Source organism: Eubalaena glacialis, chromosome 3, assembly GCF_028564815.1.
Source record: "Eubalaena glacialis isolate mEubGla1 chromosome 3, mEubGla1.1.hap2.+ XY, whole genome shotgun sequence".
Lineage (NCBI taxonomy): Eukaryota > Metazoa > Chordata > Mammalia > Artiodactyla > Balaenidae > Eubalaena > Eubalaena glacialis.
The window spans coordinates 116,124,301-116,151,919 of NC_083718.1; the positions used below are offsets into that span (position 1 = coordinate 116,124,301).

At 39.6% G+C, this 27,619-nt stretch overlaps 1 protein-coding gene across 1 annotated transcript in view; it reads right to left on the reverse strand.

The window, feature by feature from the left end:
- The window catches only part of LRRC8C (leucine rich repeat containing 8 VRAC subunit C), an 87,656-nt gene extending 60,793 nt beyond the window's left edge, over window positions 1–26,863 (reverse strand). Inside the window, exon 1 of the mRNA XM_061183921.1 lies at window positions 26,637–26,863. The gene's annotated coding sequence lies outside the window, so the exon portion shown is untranslated. The remainder of the gene's footprint in view (window positions 1–26,636) is intronic.
- Window positions 26,864–27,619: the final 756 nt, after the last annotated feature.

Genomic DNA, 27,619 nt, shown 5'->3' on the forward strand with positions numbered 1-27,619 from the left:
TTTCATGTATTACAACCCCAGCCCCAGCACTCCCTTTCTTCCTGCCCTGCCTTATTTTTCTCCATAGCATTTGGCACCTTTGAACATACTACACATTTTAGTTACTTACGTGTTTCTCTTGTCTCCTCCCCCTTGACCGTAAGTCCCATGAAGGCAGGAATTTTTGTCAGATTTGGACACTATTTTGTCCCTAATGTCCAGGAGAGTGTCTGACCCATATTTGTCATTCAATAGATATTTTTTGATTGAAAGAATAAAGCAATAGAAACAGAATTTACAGAGACATGTTACCTAAATCGAGACAAGCAAAGAAATATTTAAGTCTAACAGATGATTCAAGAACCTAGAAGTATATGGATAGACTAAGGTACCGACTACAAAGTGCTTCAATTTCAGATGTAAAAACAGGCCTCAAACTGCGGCATGAGAGATTTAGGGTAGACAGGAAGAACCTGTTGTTAAATTATTCAATAGACGGTTCTAGAACAAAACCTGTGGGTTGGTCATGTCACTGAGATGTGAAAAATGGGTGCGACTTGCTCTCTGGGGGTGGAGTGCTAGCTGAGAAAGCCCATCGCTGCTCTGCTCGGAGCCTAAGATGAGTATTTCCCCAGGAGCCAACATCACTCACTGAAACAGCAGAGAGTGCCATGTGCTTCCAAAGGGAAAACACACGTACGGGTATTAAATTAGGAATTACCCACTGGAAAACCTGCTGACAGAATCTGGGCTGAGCTGGGCTCCTGAAATTTATTAGAAAATCTTGGGGGCAACAAAACGCAGGGTACATAGAGTGGTGGCTCTCAATGTGTGGAATCAGCTGGAAAGTTTTAAAAATACTAATACCCGGGTCCAGTTAAATCAGAACATACCCCAGGCATGACGTTTCTTCTTTAAAGGTGCCCAGGTGATTCCAACATGCAGCTGAGGTTGAGATCTATTTCCCTAGAAACCTCGTACTTCCTCTTTTTGTGATTAAAAAGTAAACCTATGAACCAGGTGATGTCTTAAGGAGAAACTGGAGCTTTATCTGTGCCTACCGAAGCAGAGTTCACTTACTTAAAATGATTTCAGTACTCTATGAACTCATATTTTCGTATCATGTCTTTAGTTAATAGGTACCTCACCTCTCCCCGGATCACCACATCAAGACTGACAGGCTTCCCCAGGCCGCCCGCCCTCCTGTGGGAAGAGGATAACATTTGACGGGGTCATGACCATAACTGCAGTGTCCTATTTTGGAAGCCTGTGGCTGAGTGTTTTCATAGGCAGTCCAAGATCAACACTCTCCCTACCTGCTCTGTTCACTCCTTCACTCCCCTGGGTTATTTATATACGAATCCATCTCCCTGCCCACACTATAAATTCTGTAGGGGCAGACGCTGCCTTGCTCATTTTGGCACTCCCAGCCTCTGACCTCGTTGTCTGAGGAGCAATGACAAGGAGCTCCACAGGCATAGCAATGATTTACCCCTCCAGAACATTTTCTAATGTGGATGATGCATCGAACATGAGAACTGTAGTTTTGATGGGGTCCATTTTTACTTTATAGGTGTTTTATTTTAGAATAACAGTGAGTGTGGATCTTACCAGCAAAGATCTCTTTATGAATAAAGAAAAATCCCATCTCCACCACACAACATGAGCTAAGGTTTACTATGTGCCTAGACAGTGTCAGGCACGTAACATGTATCATATTATTTAATCCCCAAACATCCCTAGGCTCTAGGTACCCTTATAGAAGAAATTGAGACCTTGGAAGGTTAAATGTCCTGCCTAGGGTTACACAGCAGTAAGTAGAGAAGCCTGGATGCAACCAAGGTGATCTGGTTTTAGAGCCAATTATTCTAAGTAAGTCACTAAACCTAACATTTCATGGATAACAGAATTGAAAATTGAATTTCTTCCTGATTTAATTTAGGAATTAGTTAGCAGGAAAGGGTGTTTTCCCTTACTCTACAGAAGGGTTTCTTAAAAACTGGGAGTGCTACTACTTAACATGTCCTATTAACTTACATTATAATATCAGAGATGCTTTCTTTTAAATTCATATTATATTCAGAGTATAACATATTAAGAGATGTTATCTTTAAACTTTCTGTTTGCTTTTCCATTGGTGTTGACCCCTAACTTTTTGGCTTTAAATCTCTTAGCTCTTCAGTCTCTTGGTCAAGCACTTAATAATTTTAAAGAATTTTAAGAGTAGAATCTACCGCATCCCATAGCTAAATGAGAGTACAGCTAGTCTATTTTCCTGTTGTACATCCATATTTTTAATAACAAATTTATAGTTTATTACTTGATAATGAAAGATAATACACAGGTTCAATTTTTATGTCAAATACTTAGTTTAGGAAAGATAATGAAGATTTCTTTAACCTTCTTCATAGGTGATTCTAATATAAAAATACTGATGATGCTTAGGTAGTGTTTCTGCTACTTTCCCCACTTTCACTAAATAAATTAGTTGGAGTATGAGATGTTGAGAGATTGGGAATGACTCTCTTAAAATGTCATAGAGATTAAAAATTTTCTCTTTCTCAGATTATAGTCTAAAAACAAATATATTTTAAAACAGGCTTCATTCCAGGTTTCCAAGCAAACACACCCAAATAGATTAATTAATATATCAGAGCCTTAGACTGTTTTCAAATGCTATACCTACACCGTTTATGATGTCATACAAATAATTTTGATTCAGTTTGAATATGTCAACAGGAAGAGGTCTGGCAGAAACAAAATTCTAAGCAAACTAATTCTGAGACTCAAGCAATTCCATTACCAGAAATGCTAGTTAAACCAAACAGTAGTGCGGCCAAAGAACATCAAGGAACACCACTGTTTTCAAGATTTGTGGTTTCCTCATATAAGGGACCTATTCTGCTCTTATTTGGATGTGGCACAAGGGGGCTTTTTAAAAGCGTGGTATATTTCAGTTTAATAAAAAAAATCTCAATACAGCTGAGTGAACGTAAAGATGCTCGCAGTCAGATACATTCCTCAGTCTCTGTAAATATGTCTGCTGCTTGACATCAATAACACACCTTGTGGCCTCACCTAAAACATTCTTGTTTTTGCATATCAAATATTCTAATGTGATACAGTCCTTTGTGCGTGGCTCCAGTTTGGGTCTAATATTCTCTTCCCTTCTATTGAAGAATAGGTCTCCTGAAAATTTTGTAGAAACAGACTGTCATCATACTAAGCATCTTTCTTCCAAACCACAATGGCCACTGCTGACTGAGCTTGCTAGGCAAAACCATTCATAAAGGTGGGGTATATTCCTTCTTATGGCATCAGTGAGCTATTAATAGCATTTTAATACAAAACCTCAAGGTAATTTGTGCAAATTCTTTTCTCTATGAAGTGATTCTAGTTTTGTACATTTAGGCTGATATGAAATCCTTAGTCCAAAGCAATATATGCCAACAGTAAAACTAATAAAAGTATTCCTGTTATTGCCTTATGGGTATACATTACGTCATTGAACATCTGTATTCTGAGAACTCTAAGTTTAGTCATAAGCAGCCACATTAATCTAAAAAGTAAAAATGGAAGTAAGTTATCTCTACTTACCATTTTGTTCAACATAATGCAGTTGTTACAATGCAAATTTTACAGCCAGAAAGACCTAGGTTTGAAATCTAGGTCTGTGGCAATCTCTTTAAATTATGCACACTTAGAAAAATGCTTGGCAGTAAATATGACAAGTATCAACCTCATTATTTAATTAAGAAAATACTAGCTAGGCTTCTCTCCTGGGAAGCTTCTGAATTCTGAAAATCCCACTTACTGTATGTTTCTCTATATCTACTGTTCACGGAATATGCCTAAAAGTACCCCCAAACTGTGGTGTCCTCTAAAACATCTGGTAATTTTTTCCACTTACCTCAAGATAGGCCAGTTTCTTCAAATCAACCACCTCTAATTTACCTGTTTTACCTGTCTTTGTTGCATGGATATACTGAAACAAAAACCCATGAAAATGCCAAGCTACCCAATTCTTGAACTAGATATCTGGAAATTTAGAGGTCCCAGATATGCAAATCTGTTAGATCCTCCCCACCCCATTCCTGACTATGTGGCTCCTGAAGCTCCCTCGGCACCTAGCATCCCTGGAGCATGACCCAAAGTTTTAAGGAAACCTCAATAGCTAAGACTAGTAAAGATAAGGCCAATGGAGCAGTTCCTAAGAACAAGTGCTCAGCCCTACCCCCCACCTTCAGGTGGTTAGACCTGCCAGCATGAAAATCACAGCACCGTGGAAAGGCTGTTCCTCCGACTGCAGCCATCCAAGAACACCACTGCCTTCCTGGGGTCTACAGGATGGCCAGCAGCTGCAGCTGCAGGACTGATCCGTCCCCTTACGGGAGACTTCCTGGAAGCTGAGTCACTATTTCCAGGAGTAGTCACTGAAAGAGCCTTCATGTTGAATCTTCCTTGCAAGGTGCTACCAGGGCCCTGTGTTCTTTGTGGCCTGAGCTATAAGATGGCAACACCATGGTAGGAGAGATCACTTACTGTCTCCTGGTATCCAGTGTCTCCTTTTTACAAGATAATTGATAAGTGCCTGTTCCAGCCCCCTTGCAGGCAGGTGTGACCATGTGACTTAGTCCTAACCAGTGAAATAGAAAAGATATCTTCAACTCTGAGTTGTGTCCTTAAAGGAAAGGAGCTTGCCCTCAACATACCCTCCTCCTCACTTCTGAGGAGGGTATGTCACTTCAATCAGACCAACAAGGGATACATGATAGCAATGGTGGAACATCAAGACATAAGGAGGCTGAACCCTTGCCATTATAGACCCCCATGGTCATGTTCCTACTAGTATGGGAAAGAAAGAATGTCTTTTCTTGTTTAAGCCACTATCAGGAGGAGGCGGAGGGTATCTCTGACATCATTTGAACTCATAACTCTTAGCCACATGTGGCAGTGCTCACACTGGGGTAGGTGAATGCATCCAGGTGAGGAGTATGAGAAACCATAAGATATACATGTGTATTTTCTAGGTACATAGACTTTACTCAAAGATTCTGGATTAAAAGTGTTATACTGAAACCAACGGGGACATGGTTTCATATGTTTTTGAAAGTTAAAATACAAGATAATAAATGAAATTTGGTGCTGCTGACAGAATATATCTAGCTCTATTCCAGGTTCCTGAAATAAGCAGAAAATCTCTTCTATCCTGAGGGAGGCTCTGATGGAAAGTAGGAGGTGTATTAGTTGTAGAAAGGATATTTAACTACAAGTCCAAGGTTCTAGACCCAACTCCACTTCTGACTCTACTATATGAGACAAGTCCTGCTGCTCTGTGCTTTTAGGTTTATGAAACAGAGCCACATGTCTATGTGTCCAGTCAACACACTGCCATATATATATATATATATATATATATATATATATATATACACACACACTCTTGGGTTGCATGGGGGATAAAGAGGACTTAGACATGATCTTGGAAGGCAATGAGATGCTAGGAGTTGTAACCCAGGAATAATGACATCCAAGTGGAAGCCTTCCCAAAAAAGGCCACTCACTACCTGGACAACCTATTGTGAAGTTCTTTAGTGGAAAACTTCTACAATTTGCACAGAACTCCCAAACAACTTCCTATGGTTCACTATTAAATGAGAAGACAATTATAAATTACCTGCTACTTAGGGAATGCCTCCACATATAAATGCCTTTATAAGAAAGATATAAAGAAGACAAAAACACAATCAAAGGAGAAAATGAACACACACAAAAGCCTAAAGCAGGAGAAACATGCAAAGCAAAGAGCAAATCACTTTAAAAAAACTCTAAACTATAATTAAACTTTTCAGGGAGCTAGCAGAAGATATTGTGTCCATAAACATATCAGAAAAAGCTTGGAAATTAAAAATAAGATAATTGAAATGTCAACATCAGGGTTAGATTATAATGTTGAGAAAATTCATCTTGAAGTGGAACAAAAAGGCAAATGGGGAAGAAAAAATAGATATATAGATTCCAGATCCAATATCTGAAAAATGAAAATTTCATAAAGATTATAAAGAGAAAGTGAGTAGAGAAATTACACAGAAAATACTGCAAGAAAATTTTCTCAAATTGCAGAATATGAGACTCAATATTTTTAAAAGGGATGACCAAAGTGTCCAGCATGAGGAATAACTAAAGCCCCATACCATCATGAGGTGTCAGAGCATCAAGGATAAAGAGAAGATTCTGAAAGCTTCTGAAAGATAAAGGGGGTTAGAGGGCATATATGAAGAAACAAAATTCAGAACCACTGATATTGTTAGACTTCTCAATAACAATACTGGATGCTAAAAAAAAATGGTATAAAAAAAAGTCTTTAAAATTCTTAGTGAAAGTAGTTGTCAATTTAGAGTTCAATACCCAGCCAAAATAACTTTCAAATCTGAGAGTAGAATGAATAATATATTTCAGACATTGAAAGACTCAGAAAACTCACCTTTATGCATTCTTTCTTTTAAAAGTACTGAGGGATGTAAAGGCAATAAAAAGTTCCTCCCTTGAATTCCAGACATACATCCAGCTGCTGACTTGACATTTACAATTAGATGTTGAATAGGCATTTCAAAATCAGTAAGTCCAAAACACAGTTCTTTATTTCAACCCCATATCTGCTATTCCCACAATCTTCTACATTACAGTTCCTCTGGTTTAAAACTTTGGAGTTAATTTTGACCTCTTTATCTTGCATCCAGGTCTAGTCTGTCAGCAAAACCTAGTGGCTCAACTTTTAAAATATATCCAGAATCTGACCATTTCTCATTAATTATACTGCTACATCCCAACCACCAGCATGTCGCATGTGGTTTACTGCAACAGGTTCATAACTAGTCTCCATGCTTCCATCCTTGCCTCCTACAGTCTAGTCTCTACTATTTTTTTCCTCAAAGTGTGTCTTTTTTAGAAAATCAGTGAGGTCAAAACTATTTTCACAAGAATACTACACATGATTTGCCTTTTTAACTCACATTCTCTGGTGAATGTACAGAGGAATTTTCTGGAGGCTACATGATGTTAGTGAACAGACTGAATGCCAGGCATTAAAGAAATATGTAAAAATTTAAAACAATGTCATTGTCTTTCTTTGGGGGAAAATATAGTTATTTTCATAAAAATATATTATTTGTGTTAACATGTTTTCTTATTATTTTAAAATAAGTTAATACTTAACAGTTTAAAATTTCTAATATGGTAAATATCTACAAATATAACCCACATAAAGCTCTTTGGGAGTCTTCAATAATTTTTTAAGATTACAAAGGCCCTGAGGCCAAAAAGTTGGGCTAATGGCTTCTCTATACTGCAGCCAGAGTGATCCTTTTAAAACTCAAGTCATATTATGAACCTCATTTGCTTAGAACCTTCTAATGGCTCCTCACTTCACTCAGAGTAGAGGAGGACAAGACATTTCATGAGCCTACAGTACCCTCTCCTAATAACTACTATTCTCCCCTCTCTCAGTGCCTTCCACCCTCATTGGCCTTCTTGCTGTTGCCCCATCATGCCAGGGATATGCCTTTGTATTTGCTGTTCTCTCCTCAGATATGGATGGCTCCCTCCCTTCCTCCAGGTCTTTGCCTTATGAGACATATTTTTTGTTGTTTCTCTTTCCAGATATTTAAATACTTGCAAATATTTCCCTATTCTTCTATGGTAGTGCTACCTCTTATCTTTGCCACACATATATTTGTTTACCCTACCCCACCTGTCACAGAGTATGTCCTGAGGACAGTGGCTGGTTTTTAATCTCCTCAAAGGAGAGCAGATCTGGTGGTGGTTTGCACCCAGTATGATCTTGAACTGAAAACACATGGCTGAACTCAAGGGATTATCTGGCTAAACCTTTAGGAAAGAATACACTCAACCCAGGGCAGAGAGCCCCAACTCTATTCAAATTTTGAAAACAAAGACCCAGTCTCTATGAAAATTTGTGGAAAGCCTGATGACTTGGTGTCAGAAAATTCTTTTTAAATTCATATGCTTCAGGAGAGACCTTCAAGATGGCGGAGGAGTAAGATGTGGAGATCACCTTCCTCCCCACAGATACATCAGAAATACATCTACATGTGGAACAACTCCTACAGAACACCTACTGAATGCTGGCAGAAGACCTCAGAGCTCCCAAAAGGCAAGAAACTCCCCACGTACCTGGGTAGGGCAAAAGAAAAAAGAAAAAACAGAGACAAAAGAATAGGTACGGGACCTGCACCAGTGGGAGGGAGCTGTGAAGAAGGAAAGGTTTCCACGCACTAGGAAGCCCTTCCTGGGCGGAGACTGCGGATGGCGGAGGGGGGAAGCTTCGGAGCCACGGAGGAGAGCGCAGCCACAGGGGTGCGGAGGGCAAAGCGGAGAGATTCCCGCACAGAGGAGCGGTGCCGACCAGCACTCACCAGCCCGAGAGGCTTGTGTGCTCACGCGCTGGGGCGGGCGGGGCTGGGAGCTGAGGCTTGGGCTTCGGTCGGATCGCAGGGAGAGGACTGGGGTTGGCGGCGTGAACACAGCCTGAAGGGGGGCTAGTGCACCACAGCTAGCCGGGAGGGAGTCCGGGAAAAAGTCTGGAGCTGCCGAAGAGGCAAGAGACTTTTTCTTGCCTCTTTGTTTCCTGGTGCGCGAGGAGAGGGGATTAAGAGCGCCGCTTAAAGGAGCTTCAAGACGGGCACGAACTCCGGCTATCAGCGCGGACCCCAGAGACGGGCATGAGACGCTAAGGCTGCTGCTGCGCCACCAAGAAGCCTGTGTGCGAGCACAGCTCACTCTCCACACCTCCCCTCCTGGGATCCTGTGAAGCCCGCCACTGCCAGGGTCCCGTGATCCGGGGACAACTTCCCCGGGAGAGCGCACGGCGCGCCTCAGGCTGCTGCAACGTCACGCCGGCCTCTGCCACCGCAGGCTCGCCCCGCATCCGTACCCCTCCCTCCCCCCGGCCTGAGTGAGCCAGAGCCCCCGAAGCAGCTGCTCCTTTAACCCCCTCCTGTCTGAGCAAAGAACAGATGCCCTCAGGTGACCTACACGCAGAGGCGGGTCCAAATCCAAAGCTGAACTCCAGGAGCTGTGCGAACAAAGAAGAGAAAGGGAAATCTCTCCCAGCAGCCTCAGGAGCAGCGGATTCAGTCTCCACAATCAACTTCATGTACCCTGCATCTGTGGAATACCTGATTAGACAACGAATCATCCCAAAATTGAGGCGGTGGACTTTGGGAGCAACTGTAGACTTGGGGTTTGCTTTCTGCATCTAAGTTGTTCCTGGCTTTATGTTTATCTTAGTTTAGTATTTAGAGTTTATTATCATTGGTAGAGTTGTTTATTGATTTGGTTGCTCTCATCCTTTTTTTTTAATACATATATATATTTTTTTCCTTTTTCTCTTTTTATGAGTGTATATGTGTATGCTTCTTTCTATGATTTTGTCTATATAGCTTTCCTTTTACCATTTGTCCTAGGGTTCTGTCTGTCCGTTTCTTTTTTGTTTTTTTTTTTACTATAGTTTTTAGCGCTTGTTGTCATCGGTGGATTTGTTTTTTGGTTTGGTTACTAACTTCTTTCTTTCTTTTTTTTTCCTTTTTTAATACTTTTTAATACTTTTATTTTTAATAATTATTTTTTAATAACTTTATTTTATTTTATTTTTTTCTTTCTTTCTTTCTCTCTCACTTTTCTTCTGAGCCGTGTGGCTGACAGGGTCTTGGTGCTCTGGCCAGGTGTCAGGCCTGTGCCTCTGAGGTGAGAAAGCTGAGTTCAGCACATTGGTCCACCAGAGACCTCACGGCTGCATGTAATATGAAACGGCGAAAGCTCTCCCAGAGATCTCCATCTCAACGCTAAGACCCAGCTCCACTCAACGACCAGCAAGCTACAGTGTTGGACACCCTATGCCAAACAACTAGCAAGACAGGAACACATCCCCACCCGTTAGCAGAGAGGCTGCCTAAGATTCTAATAAGGTCACAGACACCCCAAAACACACCACCGGACGCGGTCCTGCCCACAAGAAAGACAAGATCCAGCCTCATCCACTAGACCACAGGCACTAGTCCCCTCCACCAGGAAGCCTACACAACCCACTAAACCAACCTTAGCCACCGGGGGTAGACACCAAAAACAAAAGGAACTATGAACCTGCAGCCTGCAAAAAGGAGACTCCAAACACAGTAAGTTAAGCAAAATGAGAAGACAGAGAAACACACAGCAGATGAAGGAGCAAGGTAAAAACCCACCAGGCCAAACAAATGAAGAGGAAATAGGCAGTCTACCTGAAAAAGAATTCAGAGTAATGATAGTAAAGATGATCCAAAACCTTGGAAGTAGAATGGAGAAAATACAAGAAACGTTTAACAAGGACCTAGAAGAACTAAAGAGCAAACAAACAATCATGAACACCACAATAAATGAAATTAAAAATTCTCTAGAAGGAATCAATAGCAGAATAACTGAGGCAGAAGAATGCATAACTGACCTAGAAGATAAAATAGTGGAAATAACTACTCCAGAGCAGAATAAAGAAAAAAGAATGAAAAGAATTGAGGACAGTCTTAGAGACCTCTGGGACAACATTAAATGCACCAACATTCGAATTATATGGGTCCCAGAAGAAGAAGAGAAAAAGAAAGGGACTGAGAAAATATGTGAAGAGATTGTAGTTGAAAACTTCCCTAATATGGGAAATGAAATAGTCAATCAACTCCAGGAAGCACAGAGAGTCCCATACAGGATAAATTCAATGAGAAACATGCCAAGACACTTATTAATAAAACTATCAAAAATTAAATACAAAGAAAAAATATTAAAAGCAGCAAGGGAAAAACAACAAATAACATACAAGGGAATCGCCATAAGGTTAACAGCTGATCTTTCAGCAGAAACTCTGCAAGCCAGAAGGGAGTGGCAGGACATATTTAAAATGATGAAAGGGAAAAACCTACAACCAAGATTACCCAGCAAGGATTTCATTCAGATTTGACAGAGAAATTAAAACCTTTACAGACAAGCAAAAGCTAAGAGAATTCAGCACCACCAAACCAGCTTTACAACAAATGCTAAAGGAACGTCTCTAGGCAGGAAACACAAGAGAAGGAAAAGACCTACAATAACAAACCCAAAACAATTAAGAAAATGATAATAGGAACATACATATTGATAATTACCTTAAATGTAAATGGATTAAATGCTCCCACCAAAAGACACAGACTGGCTGAATGGATACAAAAACAAGACCCGTATATATGCTGTCTACAAGAGACCCACTTCAGACCTAGGGACACATACAGACTGAAAGTGATGGGATGGAAAAAGATATTCCATGCAAATGGAAATCAGAAGAAAGCTGGAGTCAGAATTCTCGTATCAGACAAAATAGACTTTAAAATAAAGACTATTACAAGAGACAAAAAAGACACTACGTAATAATCAAGGGATCAATCCAAGAAGTAGATATAACAATTGTAAATATTTATGCACCCAACATAGGAGCACCTCAATACATAAGGCAGATGCTAAAAGCCATAAAAGGGGATATCGACAGTAACACAATCATAGTAGGGGACTTTAACACCCCACTTTCACCAATGGACAGACCATCCAAAATGAAAATAAATAAGGAAACACAAGTTTTAAATGATACATTAAACAAGATGGACTTAATTGATATTTATAGGACATTCCATCCAAAAACAACAGAATACACTTTCTTCTCAACTGCTCATGGAACATTCTCCAGGATAGATCATATCTTGGGTCACAAATCAAGCCTTGGTAAATTTAAGAAAATTGAAATCGTATCAAGTATCTTTTCCGACCACAATGCTGTGAGACTACATATCAATTACAGGAAAAAATCTGTAAAAAATACAAACACGTGGAGGCTAAGCAATACACTACTAAATAACCAAGATATCACTGAAGAAATTAAAGAGGAAATCAAAAAATACCGAGAAACAAATGACAATGAAAACATGATGACCTGAAACCTATGGGATGCAGCAAAAGCAGTTCTAAGAGGGAAGTTTATAGCAATACACTCCGACCTCAAGAAACAAGAAACAATTCAAATAAACAACCTAACCTTACACCTAAAACAAAGAAAGAAGAACAAAAAAACCCCAAAGTTAGCAGAAGGAAAGAAATCATCAAATCAGATCAGAAATAAATGAAAAAGAAATGAAGGAAACAAGAGCAAAGATCAATAAAACTAAAAGCTGGTTCTTTGAGAAGATAAACAAAATTGATAAACCATTAGCCAGACTCATCAAGAAAAAAAGGGAGAAGACTCAAATCAATTGAAGCAAAAATGAAAAAGGAGAAGTAAAAACTGACACTACAGAAATACAAAGGATCATGAGAGATTACTACAAGCAACTGTATGCCAATAAAATGGACAACCTGGAAGAAATCAACAAATTCTTAGGAAAGCACAACCTTCTGAGATTGAACCAGGAAGAAATAGAAAATATAAACAGACCAATCACAAGCACTGAAATTGAGACTGTGATTAAAAATCTTCCAACAAACAAAAGCCCAGGACCAGATGGATTCACAGGCGAATTCTATCAAACATTTAGAGAAGAGCTATCACCTATCCTTCTCAAACTCTTCCAAAATATAGCAGAGGGAGGAACACTCCCAAACTCATTCTACAAGGCTACGATCACCCTGATATCAAAACCAGACAAAGACGTCACAAAGAAAGAAAACTACAGGCCACTATCACTGATGAACAGAGATGCAAAAATCCCCAAAAAATACTAGCAAAAAGGATCCAACAGCACATTAAAAGGATCCTACACCATGATCAAGTGGGGTTTATCCCACGAATGCAAGGATTCTTCAAAATACGCAAATCAATCAACGTGATAAACCATCTTAACAAATTGAAGGAGAAAAACCATATGATTATCTGAATAGATGCAGAAAAAGCTTTCGACAAAGTTCAACACCCATTTATGATAAAAACCCTCCAGAAAGTAGGCATAGAGGGAACTTACCTCAACATAATAAAGGCCATATATGAGAAACCCACAGCCAACATCGTCCTCAATGGTGAAAAACTGAAACCATTTCCACTAAGATCAGGAATAAGACAAGGTTGTCCACTCTCACAACTATTATTCAACATAGTTTTGGAAGTTTTAGCCATGGCAATCAGAGAAGAAAAAGAAATAAAAGGAATCCAAATTGGAAAACAAGTAGTAAAGCTGTCACTGTTTGCAGATGACATGATACTATACTTAGAGAATCCTAAAGATGCTACCACAAAACTACTAGAGCTAATCAACAAATTTGGTAAAGTAGCAGGATACAAAATTAATGCACAGAAATCTCTTGCATTCCTATACATTAATGATGAAGAATCTGAAAGAGAAATTAAGGAAACACTCCCATTTACCACTGCAACAAAAAGAATAAAATACCTAGGAATAAACCTACCTAAGGAGACAAACTACCTGTATACAGAAAACTATAAGACACTGATGAAAGAAATTAAAGACGACACAAACAGATGGAGAGATATACCATGTTCTTGGATTGGAAGAATCAACATTGTGAAAATCACTACACTACCCAAAGCAATCTACAGATTCCATGCAATCCCTATCAAACTACCAATGGTATTTTTCATAGAACTAGAACAAAATATTTCAAAATTCGTATGGAAACACAAAAGACCCTGAATAGCCAAAGCAATCTTGAGAAAGAAAAATGGAGCTGGAGGAATCAGGCTCCCTGACTTCAGGTTACACTACAAAGCTACAGTAATCAAGACAGTATGGTACTGGCACAAAAACAGAAATACAGATCAATGGAACAGGATAGAAAGCCCAGAGATTAACCCACGCACATATGGTCACCTTATTTTTGATAAAGGAGGCAAGAATATACAATGGAGAAAAGACAACCTCTTCAATAAGTGGTGCTGGGAAAACTGGACAGCTACATGTAAAAGAATGAAATTAGAACACTCCCTAACACCATACACAAAAATAAACTCAAAATGGATTAAAGACCTAAATGTAAGGCCAGACACTATCAAACTCTTAGAGGAAAACATAGGCAGAACACTCTATGACATAAATCACAGCAAGATCCTTTTTGACCCACCTCCTAGAGAAATGGAAATAAAAACACAAATAAACAAATGGGGCCTAATGAAACTTAAAAGCTTTTGCACAGCAAAGGGAACCATAACCAAGACGAAAAGACAACCCTCAGAATGGGAGAAAATATTTGCAAATGAAGCAACTGACAAAGGATTAACCTCCAAAATTTACAAGCAGCTCATGCAACTCAATATCAAAAAACCAAACAACCCAATCCAAAAATGGGCAGAAGACCTTAACAGACATTTCTCCAAAGAAGATATACAGATTGCCAACAAACACATGAAAGGATGCTCAACATCACTAATCATTAGAGAAACGCAAATCAAAACTACGAGGTATCACCTCACACCAGTCAGAATGGCCATCATCAAAAAATCTACAAACAATAAATGCTGGAGAGGGTGTGGAGAAAAGGGAACCCTGTTGCACTGTTGGTGGGAATGTAAATTGATACAGCCACTATGGAGAACAGTATGGAGGCTCCTTAAAAAATTAAAAATAGAACTACCATACAACCCAGCAATCCCACTACTGGGCATATACCCTGAGAAAACCTTAATTCAAAAAGAGTCATGTACCAAAATGTTCATTGCAGCTCCATTTACAATAGCCAGGATATGGAAGCAACCTAAGTGTCCATCGACAGATGAATGGATAAAGAAGATGTGGCACATACATACAATGGACTATTACTCAGCCATAAAGAGAAACGAAATTGAGTTATTTGTAGTGAGGTGGATGGACCTAGAGTCTGTCATACAGAGTGATGTAAGTCAGAAAGAGGAAAACAAATACCGTATGCTAATACATATATATGGAATCTTAAAAAAAAAAATTCATATGCTGCAAGTTAAACTTCTGTCTCCTTTCAGAAGAGATATACAATCACTCTTTAGATTCCATTGGAGATCCCTTCACATCACTGGAAGTAATTAAATTTCTGCTTGTCTTCCTTGTCTTAGCTGAAATACCCCAGTTCCTTTCATTTATTCCACATAGATTCAGTTTTTCAATGCTCTAATCCTCTTTGTCATGGTCTTTTGACTCTTTTCCAAGTTTTTCATCTTCCTATTTATTTGTGTAGTCCTAAATTAAACTGTAATAGTGTGACATCCAAAGAATCCAAATCTAGTTTTCTTTTATTATAACTTACTGTATGCTTTTAATATATACTAATATGTTGCCTTATAAAAAAAAATGTTCCAAATCTGTTTCTGTAATATAACTTGCAACCTCTTCCCAGAAAGAAATTAATGTTCCTGATACAGTGCTTAATGAATTGATTCTCATGAACTTTAATGACATTAAGAAATTCTGGGAAATTAGTTACCACCCAAGCAGTTGATAAACTGTCAACCAAGAGTTTAGTAGCCTTTAACCAAATATTTTCTTTTGATGTTGAATCTAACAGTTTTCTAACCATTTTCTTTTCCTATAAAATGTCCCTACCAAGAGCAAATCTTTGAAGTAGCCTACTAGAGAGCTTTTTTTTTTTTAAACAGGAAATGTATTGTAATTCTTTGATACATGCTAAGTACAAAGTTTTTCGTTTTTTGTTTTTCAAATGCAGGGATCAATAAGCTTATTCTATAGAAGGAGAGACAGTAAATATTTAGGCCTTATAGGTCACATCTGGTCTATGTTGCATATTCTTTAAATTTTTTTAAACAACCCTTCAAAAATGTAAAAACCAATCTCAGCAAGTGGGCCATACAAAAACAGGTTGCAGACCCAAACTACGCGGGCCACAGTTTGCCAATTTCTTTTGTAATCGTTCTTGGAGGTCCCATGGAGACTTGCTTATCTCAAAAGAGCAGCCTCTGGATCAAGGAACTTCATGGCATGTACGCTATTGAGATCCCTTGCTTCTCTTCCTGAGCCTGGGATGTTTTGTTGATCTACGGCAATTTGAGGCCTTGAATGTCAAAGTCTAGTGGCTATCTGAAAGGACTCCTGTTCTACTGGGCTTATGGTGATTTACTATCTAAGTTGAGAGCTTGGAGAGTAGGCTGGGCCATAAGATTGGTTACACTTGGGGTTGAAGTTAAAGCAGAACTCCTCCCCAGGATGAGATCAGAGAGGTATTTTGATATCTGAATGACATAAAGAACTCCCAAGAAGGGGAGTCAAGTGTAGAACCCAAAGTTTCCAACCCATATTTTAAATTTGAGAACTTCCATGGCCAGTGTTTTGAATTTGACATATTCAATGGCCAAATGTCTGTTATTATACTAAGAAAAACCAAAGCCCTTATAAAGTAAGTTTAGGATGAGCAACTATGCATTTTTAGGGAAAAAGGTATCTAAAACTTGGAAGTGAGGCAAAGGGAGGGCAGAATATCCTTTTATTATCATCTTGAAGAACTGTTTAACTGGCCTACGCAAGGATAATTTAGGGAAATACTCTTTTTTTTTTTTTTTTTGACTTGCTAATTACTACTGATTACATTCCAGACTTGCAGATTTTTGTTCGGTAGAAAAGAAAACCCAAAACTATGTTTTTTATTGCGCTGAAGGATGTTACCTAGTTTTGTATCTAACCTAGCAATGTTTTTCTAACATTCCTTTTTAAAATAGTTCCTGCAATGCTCTTTAAACCAAACGCTTTGCCATCTTGCCAGCTCCTTCATTAAGGAGTTGAATAAACCTTTGACATGTTCATTCTATATTCGAGTCATGTTTAACTTTTTGAAAATTATCCCTTGACAACATTCACAGAAGTCTTATCTTGTGTTTTGCTTATAGCAGGTCTGTGTATATACTTGCACTTGTATTTGCATTTGTCTAACTGTTAAAAAAATTGTATGTAGGAATTGGTTCAGAGGTTTTCTGTATATTTGCCTGTTTCTGTAAGTGGTTATTTATAGTGTTCTGTTTTTCTGTGGTCAGTGAATTCTTCGGGCGCCTACTAGACATATAGCTTCTCCCTTGCTTCAAACACCTCTAAGAATGAAAGTTAAGTGGTCACAGAATTTTGTCCTGTGTGTGCTAGGAAAACACTTCCTTAACAAATAGATTCACTTTGAAATGAAGGGAGAAGGGGAAATCTGCCTGGGTGATTTCATAAGAGTGTGTAGGAAAGAGTTAAGGGAAATTTCTCCTAGGTCTTGGTCTGATAGTGAATTAAAAGAGTAGTTCTAATAGACCAAAACAGATAGAATCTACAGTTTAAAAAGATAGTCCCTCTATCACCATCCTGGGCAAAAGAGTAGTGCCTGAAAGAATGTTAGCCAATGAAAGGTGTTTTACTTTTAAAAGCACCTTTACCTCTTTCCAGAGGGAAATTAACAAGACTGTAAAGACTCAAAGGAATGAATTCACATATTCCAAGCAGGAGATAATAAACATATATATCTAGAATAAGAGAATACGAAAAATATTCACCTCTGTCCCACCACAAAAAGAAGAAAAATGCACAAAAGGGAAGTTTGGAGGTCGTGGTGGTATCCAGGTCACTAATGATAAGGAACTAAAAAAATATGCAAATAGTTTTCTGGTCAGCCTTCAGTAGCTCTTTCTATATTTCTCAATCAGAACTTTTAATTCAAAGAGATTCAGTAGTACTTTAACAGTACTTTGCAAACTATGACTGAATTATATACAATTCAAAGTTCAATTGTTATTCCTGATAATGAGTACTTAGAAAGTTAAACTATTTTGTTAAATTTCATTAAAAAGACAGTTAAATGTCTTAGCCTTGATTTTATTCTAGTTTGGGAGATGATGAAAAAATTATACTTCATTTATATCAAAATGTTAAACACAGAGACACCATATGACCCAGCAATTCCACTTCTGCACATATCTATCCAAGAGAAATGAAAACAAATGTCCACACAAAAACTTGTATATGAATGTTCACAGGAGCATTACTCCTCATAACTCCAGAGTAGAAACAACCTGAATGTCTATCAATTGATGAATGGAAAAAGAAAATACGGTATACCCATATAATGGAATATTATTTGGCAACTCAAAGGAATGGTGTAATGATACATGCTACAACTTGGATGAATCTTAAATATATGCTAAGTAAAAGAAGCCAGTCACAAAAGACTACATATTATGTGATACCATCTACATGAAATGTCCAGAATAGGCAAATCTATAGAGACAGAGAATAGATTAGGGGCTACCTAGAGCTTGGGAGAAGAAGTGGGGGTGTGGTGGGGAGTAATAGCTAATGCGTACAGGCTTTTTTGGGGGGTGATGAGAATGTTCTAAGATAGATTACGGTAATGGTTGTACAATTCTGTAATTATTCTAAAAACCACTGAATTGTATACTTTAAACAAATAAATTTTATAGAAGGTAGGTTATACCTCAATAAAGCTGTTAAAATGTATTTTAGTTCGTGCATGACTGATCTGTCCTCTGATAGGATGCCTATTTAATTGGAAGTTACTAACTTCTTGATATTTGTCTCATAGGTCAGATCATTTTGTTGTTGTTGTCGCTGAATTATGTTTTATTTGGCAGATAAAACTGAGGACACAGCATCTCAGATAGTTCTAAGAGACTGCTCCCCAGATCATTATTTACACTAAAAATTTAAGTCTTTGTAGATATGTTCAACAACACTGAATTATAACTAGTGCCAATTTATTTAATGTTTGTTGTACTCCTGCAGTAATATGAAACCATGGAATGTCATATTTCCCTGATACATTTTTAATATGAACTGTGATTATATCATTTTTAAGTGGCAATGTAAATTGTAATTAAACATAATTAATATTAAGACCTGGGACTAATATTATAATTAGATAATTAATGAATAACCTTTGGCAAATACTATCATATGATAGTTTTAACCTATGTATCATATCTATACATAAATATAATGTTCTTCATAACATTTAAATAATAATATGATAATAATTGTCTTATATAAAATGCTTTATAAAATTAATTTTATCTTAAAAACCAAAGCATAACACATTAAATACTGTCATCCACCATTTTTTTAGCTTATGTGATTTTTATGATAAATAACACATATTGAGATAAAATTATTTTTTAATTAGCTTAATAGAATAGGTAACTTGGTAACTAAGGAAAAAAATTTTTCTCAATATGAAGCTGTAAAATTATTTACTTACCATATAGTCTACCTAGTTGCCAAAAGATATTTTTTCACTCACCCAAACCAAATGTGTTCTTTCAGAAGGGGCAATTAGCTTTCCTGCTTTTGTGCTGAATTTTGATAATTCAAAATTATAAATAACTGAAAACAAACAAGTAGAATAATAAAGAGATTCCTGACCTCTAGAGAAATTAAAATTCTGAGATTTCTTAAACACTTTCTTAGTTGTAGTTAATAAGCCAGCCATCAATATGGCCTTCTTTTATCATTGGGCATCTACATTCTTATCTGACAACATTTTAAAATGTTGCTTTGAGATTGTTTCAAATTTGGAGCAATAGAAAAAGGAGCAGTTTTTTAATATTCAAAACATGTTTGAGACACACTAGACAGCCTCTAGGTAGCACCAAAGGTGTGCTCCCTCTCCTATAATCCAGGATGTGGCACTCATAAGTAAAAGAGATGCTGGAAATAATTCGTTTTAATTGATTTGCTCCTTAAATTCCTTAATTAGGTCAACAGTAGGCTGTTCTGCTTATTGAAGTACATTAGGGGAAAGCTGTCAAGTAAAAAAAAAGTTAGATAAAATGTTAGTGATGTGATTATATTATTAGATCCCCTTTCAGGATAAGTAAAATCATCTTCAAGTTCAGGTTCAAGGGCTGACTGAAACAGTCACCGTCAACAGATTCACTTCAAAGATTTTGTTTGTAAATTTTAAATACCCACATGTCAGTTAGAGATTACTGTGGCATTTATCTTTATTTGTTGCTTTGTAGATTCCTTGGGGTATGGAATCCTGATTTCAAACACAAAGTCTGTAAGGAGAGATACTTTTACTTCTTCCTTTCCAATCTTTATGTCTTTAGTTTTTTTCATCCTTATTGCACTGGCTAGCCTTCTGCATGATCTTGAATGGGGATAAGACTTGTCCTTGGAAACCAGCTAAAGAGGTAATCAGTTAACTGTCAACTGTTAGGCAAGAGTCTAATGACCTTGAACCCACATTTTTTTTAATCTAACCTAACAATGATATCTAACCGGCCATATGCTTATAAAATGTCCCTAGTCAGGATGAATTTTAAAACTGACCTACCAGAAATCTTTTCTCTTATATGTAAGACTAAAGTAAAACTTTAACACATACTCATAAATGATTTGTCCAAAAAATGTTTTCTAACAGTCTATTCAGTCTTCTAGTTATCCATCACCATCTCCTTAGGATTAATTTTACTTTTGCCCTAATGGCATGTAGCTAGTCTTTCTCCATCTTGCATTTCATTCATGTAGTCATTCAACAAATATTTACTGATCCTTTGCTAACATATACTGTTCTAAATACTGGTGATACAAAAATGAACATAACAAAACAAACAAAAATCTAGTATATTTGTATGGTTGGTTTATTTAGTTTTCTTCAAGTTACAATTCTATACTTTCCTTAAATGAATTTCACTGCTCAGTTTTGACTGTTTCCTTTCATTTTTATTTTATTTTATTTTGCCAAGCTCATTTCCAGTCTTTCCTTCAACACTGTACTTCCCTATCCACTGTGGAGCCACTCACAGAAATATAACACGTTATGTTATCCAGATCCTTAGATAAAATGCTTAAACACTCAACACAGATCCAAACCCTAGACACACCTCCAGCTGCTACCTCCTCGACTTTAACCATTTTCTGGTTACAGGGATCCACATAGCTGTGCATTAACTAGAAAGGTTTTTTGTATGCTGTACAGTATTTCCTAACTTTGCTGACTTTAAGAACATTATCCTGGACCTTGCTAATTTCAAGGGCGATAATACAAATTAGTGTGATGGTTTTTCCTAGCGAAGCTATCCTCACAGTTATTTTTAAAAATCAAGGTGTTATTAGCTAAATAATCCCCTATTGCATTTTTCCAGGAGTTGGATTTATAGGTTATATCTTTCCCATTAAAAAAAAAAGATATTGGAACCTGTTTCTAATTTTCATAAATCTCTAAGGTATTTGAGGAAGAGTAGTTAGTAATTTTTATTGATTTGACAAGTTCTTCATATATACAGGGAGAACACAGGACCCACAAGCTTTCATCTATTTAGCTTATTTAGTGACTTTTATCTAGGATTGGTTTTGATGTTCTGACTTCATATTTTATATAGCACTCCAAATTTCCAATTACATACAGAAATATTTCTGTATACATATTTCATGACTCTATTGAGAAGAATAACTTCTAACTACACTCTCAAATTTCATTTCTAGAATTTAAAATAATAGAAAGGGAAATGGATACACTCTAAGATGTTAGAAACTTTACTGTAAAATGTACCATTAAATATTTATTCCACAACTGTTTCTTGAGCAGCTCTGTCCCAGGCACTGTACAGGTGCTGTGGATACAGAAGTGAGCAAGACAGAAATGGCCTATATGGCCTCTGCCCCCATGGGACTTTCAGCGCAGCTCCAAAAATCAAGCAAAGAGAAAAGATGTTGAAAAACAAGGATGTTTCTGGAGGTTTGAGGGGAAAGGAGAGGGAAAAAAACAATATGGTTAAAATAAAAGCTGAAGAAGAGGTTGAGCTGTTGTCGGGGAAGGAGCATGCAAAGGCTGAGAGCCTCCAAACGCTGAAAGAAGCCAAGCTCCTCTAACCCTGACAGTTCTGAGGTTCCATATCAGAAGCCCAGGCTCATGCTCCCCAGGGAACCGAAGCAAGGAACCGAATGTGAAAAAGCTGAGTGACTTCAGAAACCCCACCCTTACCCCCTAATATCTACTTGTTATGAGTTAAAATCTCTCAGATAGGGAACATAGTGTTTCATAATAATAAATAACTACTGTAAAATGCAAATGCGCTAATAAATACAAACTAATTTATACTCATGTGTAATTGACCAGTCACAAGAATGAATGTTTAGTATCAGAGCCTTCCCAGCATACTAGAAGTAAGTAAGTAAAAGATGTTGAGTATTTAAAGTTTGGGGAGGTCTTCCCACCCAGAAACAAAACAACACAGGTAGAGGTGGTTTGGAAGATAACTTAATAATTTTGCCAAGACGAAACTGGGACAATTGGAAGACATATTTTTACAAACATATTTCAGCTTGAGAGCCAATAAAGTATGCTTCTTTATAAAGGAAAAAAATGTATATGTATATACTGTTCTTCATGTCTTTTAGTTCCATATGGCTCTTTTGTGGTTTTCAAACATAATCTAGAATCATGCTCTACCATGTGTTCTCAACAGGGGGGCAATCTTGTCCCGGTCAAAAATAGGGTCTGTGGGGCAGGGTAAAAGAATCTTCAGGTTTGTAGCCTGACAACAGGCCACAGTATGTAAATGGGTATATCAGTGTATCTGTGGCATTACAATGTATCTAAAAAACACTCTGGAGGGAGGGTAGTAATGAACTAAAGATTGAAAAATGCTTCCCTAAGAGCTTCCTTATGCTCTCTTGTGCTTCCAGCCCCCGGGCAGTGTTTGGGTTTAGCCAAACTAATTTTTGTCCTTGCTCTTCTGACCTACCCCTCTCCAGTATGGGCAGAGCTTGGGTTCTTCTGAGTTCTTAGAAGGGTTCTTTAAAGAACATATAGTTCTCCTGGATGCCTTTGACCCCAGATACTTCAGTCATCTGGAACACTTTCAGTTGTTTCTCTAAGCTTTAAAACATTTTTCTTAAAATTGTTTTTTGAATTTCGCCAATTTCCTCTTTCCTTTTCTTAACTCTATTCATTTTCTAAATATTACCATGTCTCTACCAACTGCCACTCACAGACTGTAGAATCATATTTTAAAAGGACACCCATCCAACACTAGAAAAAGATCCTAAATTCACTCCCAGAACTTGTGACAGTGTGTTACACTTCTAAGTAAATAGCCCAAGTTATTTTTTTGTTTCATGCCTGATATTGGAAATGAGTTCAGTTATTCTCTACCTTTTAATACATTTAGGAAATTTTCAATATACCTGCCAAACTATCTACTTTAAGAAAAGCTCTGAGATTACCCACTTGCCCTTCTGTGCCAGCGCTGGGAGCAAATGGGAGTATATTAATGATCTAGATGTTTGAGGCCACACAGGAGAGGCAGAAAACAGGATAGTGCATTTGCCAAAAAATACAAATTCCATCCCATTGAAATATGGCTAGTAATGTTCTAAAAAATGTGCAGAGTGCACAAAGGAAAAACTACATCGGGTGAGTAAATGTTTACAAGTCAAGACTACAAAAAAGGGATATGATACAAAAGTTAAAGATGCTAAAAACCAGATAAGGTCTTTATACAAAAGAGTGAATCTCTGACAACATCGACTCATCGCTATATGCACGTAAAATACACAAATGTAAAATAAAGCAGAAATTTCGATCCATGCTAGAACACAGTAACCCCTACCATTTATTAAGCACCTATTAGGTGGACAGGAGCTGTCCTTCATACGCATTGTTACATTTAATCTACACAGTGATCCAGCTAGGTAGGCTTTATTAATAACTCCATTACACACAAAGAATCTGGGGCTCAGAGAAGCTCAATAATGTGAGTTAGTTGGCACTTGCATTGTGCGATAGAGCCAGAATTTGTATCAGCTTTTCCTATCTTGAGGCCATGCCCTTTACCCCATGCCAGTCTAGAATGATTTATATTTTAAGAGAAATTAAGTGAATTCAAGGTGCATAGTGATGTCACCTCACATATTGGTTGCAATATGCTTTCATGAGTGTTCAGGGGCTAGAGATATAGCCAGCACTCCAGGGACTGAGTATAAAGTCTTTGGGAGTATGTTGCAGCCCATGAGGCCATCATTATCATGTGGATGAGAATAGCTGATGAGCAAGAGTGAAATGTTCATTAGGTTAAGCTCTAAATCAGTCATTTAATAGAGATCAGCGGCAAGAACAGGGATTTGGGAAACAGATGGCCCTGATTCCAAATTCGAATTCTGCTGTATACAAGTTACATGGAAAACCCTGGACAGGTGACTTAACTTCCTTGATCTCCATTTCCTCATACAGTCATTACGGTAAGTTAACAAAAATTTATGTAGGAAAAAGAAAAAGAGGCAGCTTTGGATAAAAAAGTAAATCATTAAGACTAGAGGCTTTGGATATACGTATTCGTATAACAGATTCACTTTGCTGTACACCTGAAACTAACACAACATTGTAAATCAATTATACCCCAATAAAATTTTTTTAAAATATACTAGAGGCTTGGCTTCATTCAGGCATTAACTTAGCTGTAGAGTCTTGGGTAAGTCACAAACTCTGAGCCTCTTTCTTCTGTGAAATGTGAATGGCCATCTGCCTTAAGGGTTTGTTGTCAGATCCTGAGATAATGTGTCAGACACCTACAGCAACTAGACCGTATTATAGTGACGCTCCATATTAAATTATTAACACAACACTTGGCAAACTAAGTGTGCGTTTCCACTCTATTTCTTTTTAAACTTGGGCTTTATTATAAAGTCATTGGTGACTACAACTTAAAAATACTACAGACTATTAAGAATCATTACAAATTTGGTAAAAATTAGATACCTTAGAAGTTAAAAATATTGCTAACTTTGTACTTTTTTAAAAGATAAACTTCCTATAAGTGGAAAACTATTCATTCTTTTCTCTTACAGTTCCTCATACTTTTTCCTTTCACTAAAAGCATTCACTTCTAAAAACACACTTCATTAGGTAAGTGCCTAGTCAATCTGAGAAATAAGAGATTAGTACCATTAACAAAGGCTTTGCTAATTTGATTAATAAGAAAGTTGTTAAACCTGGTTGCTATCTCTGATAGGGCTGTTGGGTTAGTGGGCCTTATCTGTGGTCAATCTATTATGTGAACCATGAAAAACATCCATCCTTGCAAAGCTGCTCCCCACCTCTCCCTCAAAAGCAAACAAACACACTGACCTAAAGAGTATATAATCACTCGAAAGTAAAGCAAATCAGAGTCACATCCACGGTCTTCCCTATTGAAGCAAGTCACAAGAAATGCAAATATCACAGATAAGAGTTGTATACATCTAATCTGTTATCTATGTCCACACACCCAACACATGGTTTATGAATCTGAGCAAATTTTGTGAAGTTCGGCTTACCTCTGGGGCTTACATAAATCATCAAAAAATAGAGAGAATGTAAAAACACATAAAGCTGATTGGCTCTGACGATTCTGCAGTATTGTGCCGAGAGGGTTAAGACCACTTGTCCTCATCTCTCATCTGGATGGCATTTTAATGACTTGTCCATGAAGAAACCTCAGGTATGCCTTAGGAAACCACTACATACCTGTCCGGAAATGTGACCGTTGGTTAAGGCTACATTTCTTACACTATCGATGGCTTGTAAGAAAAGTGTGACTAAAATAGGGCTGCCATTTCCTTTACCTATTCCTCCCCCATAAGGCTGCATGAAATAGTCATTCAAGCCTCCCTCTGCCCAACACTGGCACTCCCACACAGGTCGATCGGTTCTTACTTTTTACTTTAAGGTGGATGGGGACTTGAAAGTGTTTCCTAACTGGTTTGCTGGGAGTGTAAAATGCTTAAAAATAATTCGAAAGTGAAGTTTGGCCCTAACCCTCTGAAATATCCGTCCTGGGATGTGGGCTAGGTGTCCGTGGCATTCAAAGCTAGGTACAGAGCGAGGTTTTGAAGGGACTGGAATCTGATGTACCCCAGCAGGCGTGGGTGGGGGAGGGAAGAACTGGCGGAGGGAGAGAAGAAAGAATTAGGGTCTACAGAGCACATCCTAAGGTTGCTGAGTTGCTAACTCCATCCCTCACCATCTCGTCGCTGAGAACCAGCTGGAAAGGGAAAGGCCGGCGAGCCTGGGTTTGGGTCGAAGGCAGCGGTCCTGGCCTCGACCGCCGGCCTAAACACCTGGCTTCTGGGGCCCGCGCGATCCGGCGAAACTCTCTCTCCCCTAGGGTCCTGCTGGGGAGCAGATATCGCGCTCTCGTTCCCTTCGGAGACCTTCTAATTCCTCTCTCTCTCCAAAAGTGCTAACTTCAGGGGTTCGGGGGCGGCAAGGGAAGAGCAGACCAGAAGGGGCAGGCCCTGGGGTCTCAGGGTTTTTTAAGGTAGAACGACGATCGCTCCCAGCGTGGCCCCGTTTTCTCCTGGTCCCCCAGCCCCATCCCCCCAAGTCCGCGGAACCTGCCGCGCTGCGCTTGGCGCCAGGCTGGGGTCTCTCGCCCGACGCTGGGGCTGGCGTGGGGAAGGGTGGGGAAGGGTGGGGAAGGGGTTGGCGGGTCCCCGAGCCCCAGCAGCGTATGGCTCCAGGGAGCACACGCTGGGCAGGAGACTACAGTCTGCCCGCCCGAGAGCCGGGGAAAGGCAGGGACGCGAGCGAGACGGGGCGAGTCATGGCCCAAGCGCACCTAGCGGACCGAGCCGCCGGTCCTCGGCGGGCCGTCCCTCTCCATCCCATCCCTCGGCGGTCCCCGCCCTTACCTCTGGGCGAGAGGGTGCCGGCTGCGAAGGGTGCTGGGGAGCGGCGAGCCGTCCCCCGGCCGGGCTCAGCGGCGGCCAGCGACAGCGGGGTCGCTCGCGGGGCCGCTGCTCATGGCTCGTCGCGCTCCGAGCACTGCGGCTGCGGCCACGGCGGCGCCTTCCTCCTAGTCCTCTTCGCGAGCTCCGGGCCGGGACGCAGCTAACGCCCCAGCCTCGCAGCCCTCCGCCCCTCCGCCTCCTCGGCCGCGGATGGAGCCGCCTCCAGCGCCGCCCTGCAAGCAGCCGGGCCAGCGGCAGCCAGCGCCGCCCAGCGCCCCCCAGCGCCCGGCCCCGGGTCGCCGCGCCGCCCACCGGTCGGCTCCACGGTCCCAGCCCGCTGTGACGCAGGCCACGGGGCCCGGGAACTTCCTCCCCCGCGGAGACCACCCCAAGCCCGGGCCGGCCGCCAAGGGGACTTCCTTCAGAACACGGAAGAAAATCTCCCGCCGCTTCCCGGCGGGGCCACTGCGGCCTCTAAGACGCCCACCTGGCGGCCAGTGCCGGGGGAATCGGCTGGGGCTAATACCTTCCCCCATCCCTAACAATGCGCGGAAAACCCGAGGCTTCCCTGCGCTCGGCGCTCACTCCACAACCGCAGCTCCTCCCCTGGGTAAGTTAGAGGGGAGCAGCTACCCCTAAAAATAGCCGTTCTGGGAACTCCTCGGAAGGACCGGGGTCAGGATAGAGATAATCCCTCCTCATTATCATCCTCCCCGCACAGAAGAACTGAACGGTGGGAAGGGGTGGTGGGACGCATCGAAGGAGACAGAGGACAAGGGCAAAAACCAGTTTTTCTGGACCATAAAGCCCATGAGCCGGTCGCTTGACACCTGAGCTTGCTGTCCAGCAGGAACCCCCAAGTTCCCGGACCTTAACAACAGGGCGCCTGGATCTCTCGGCCGCAGGTTCCAGGGATGCTGAAATTGAACGCTCCGCCTACAGTT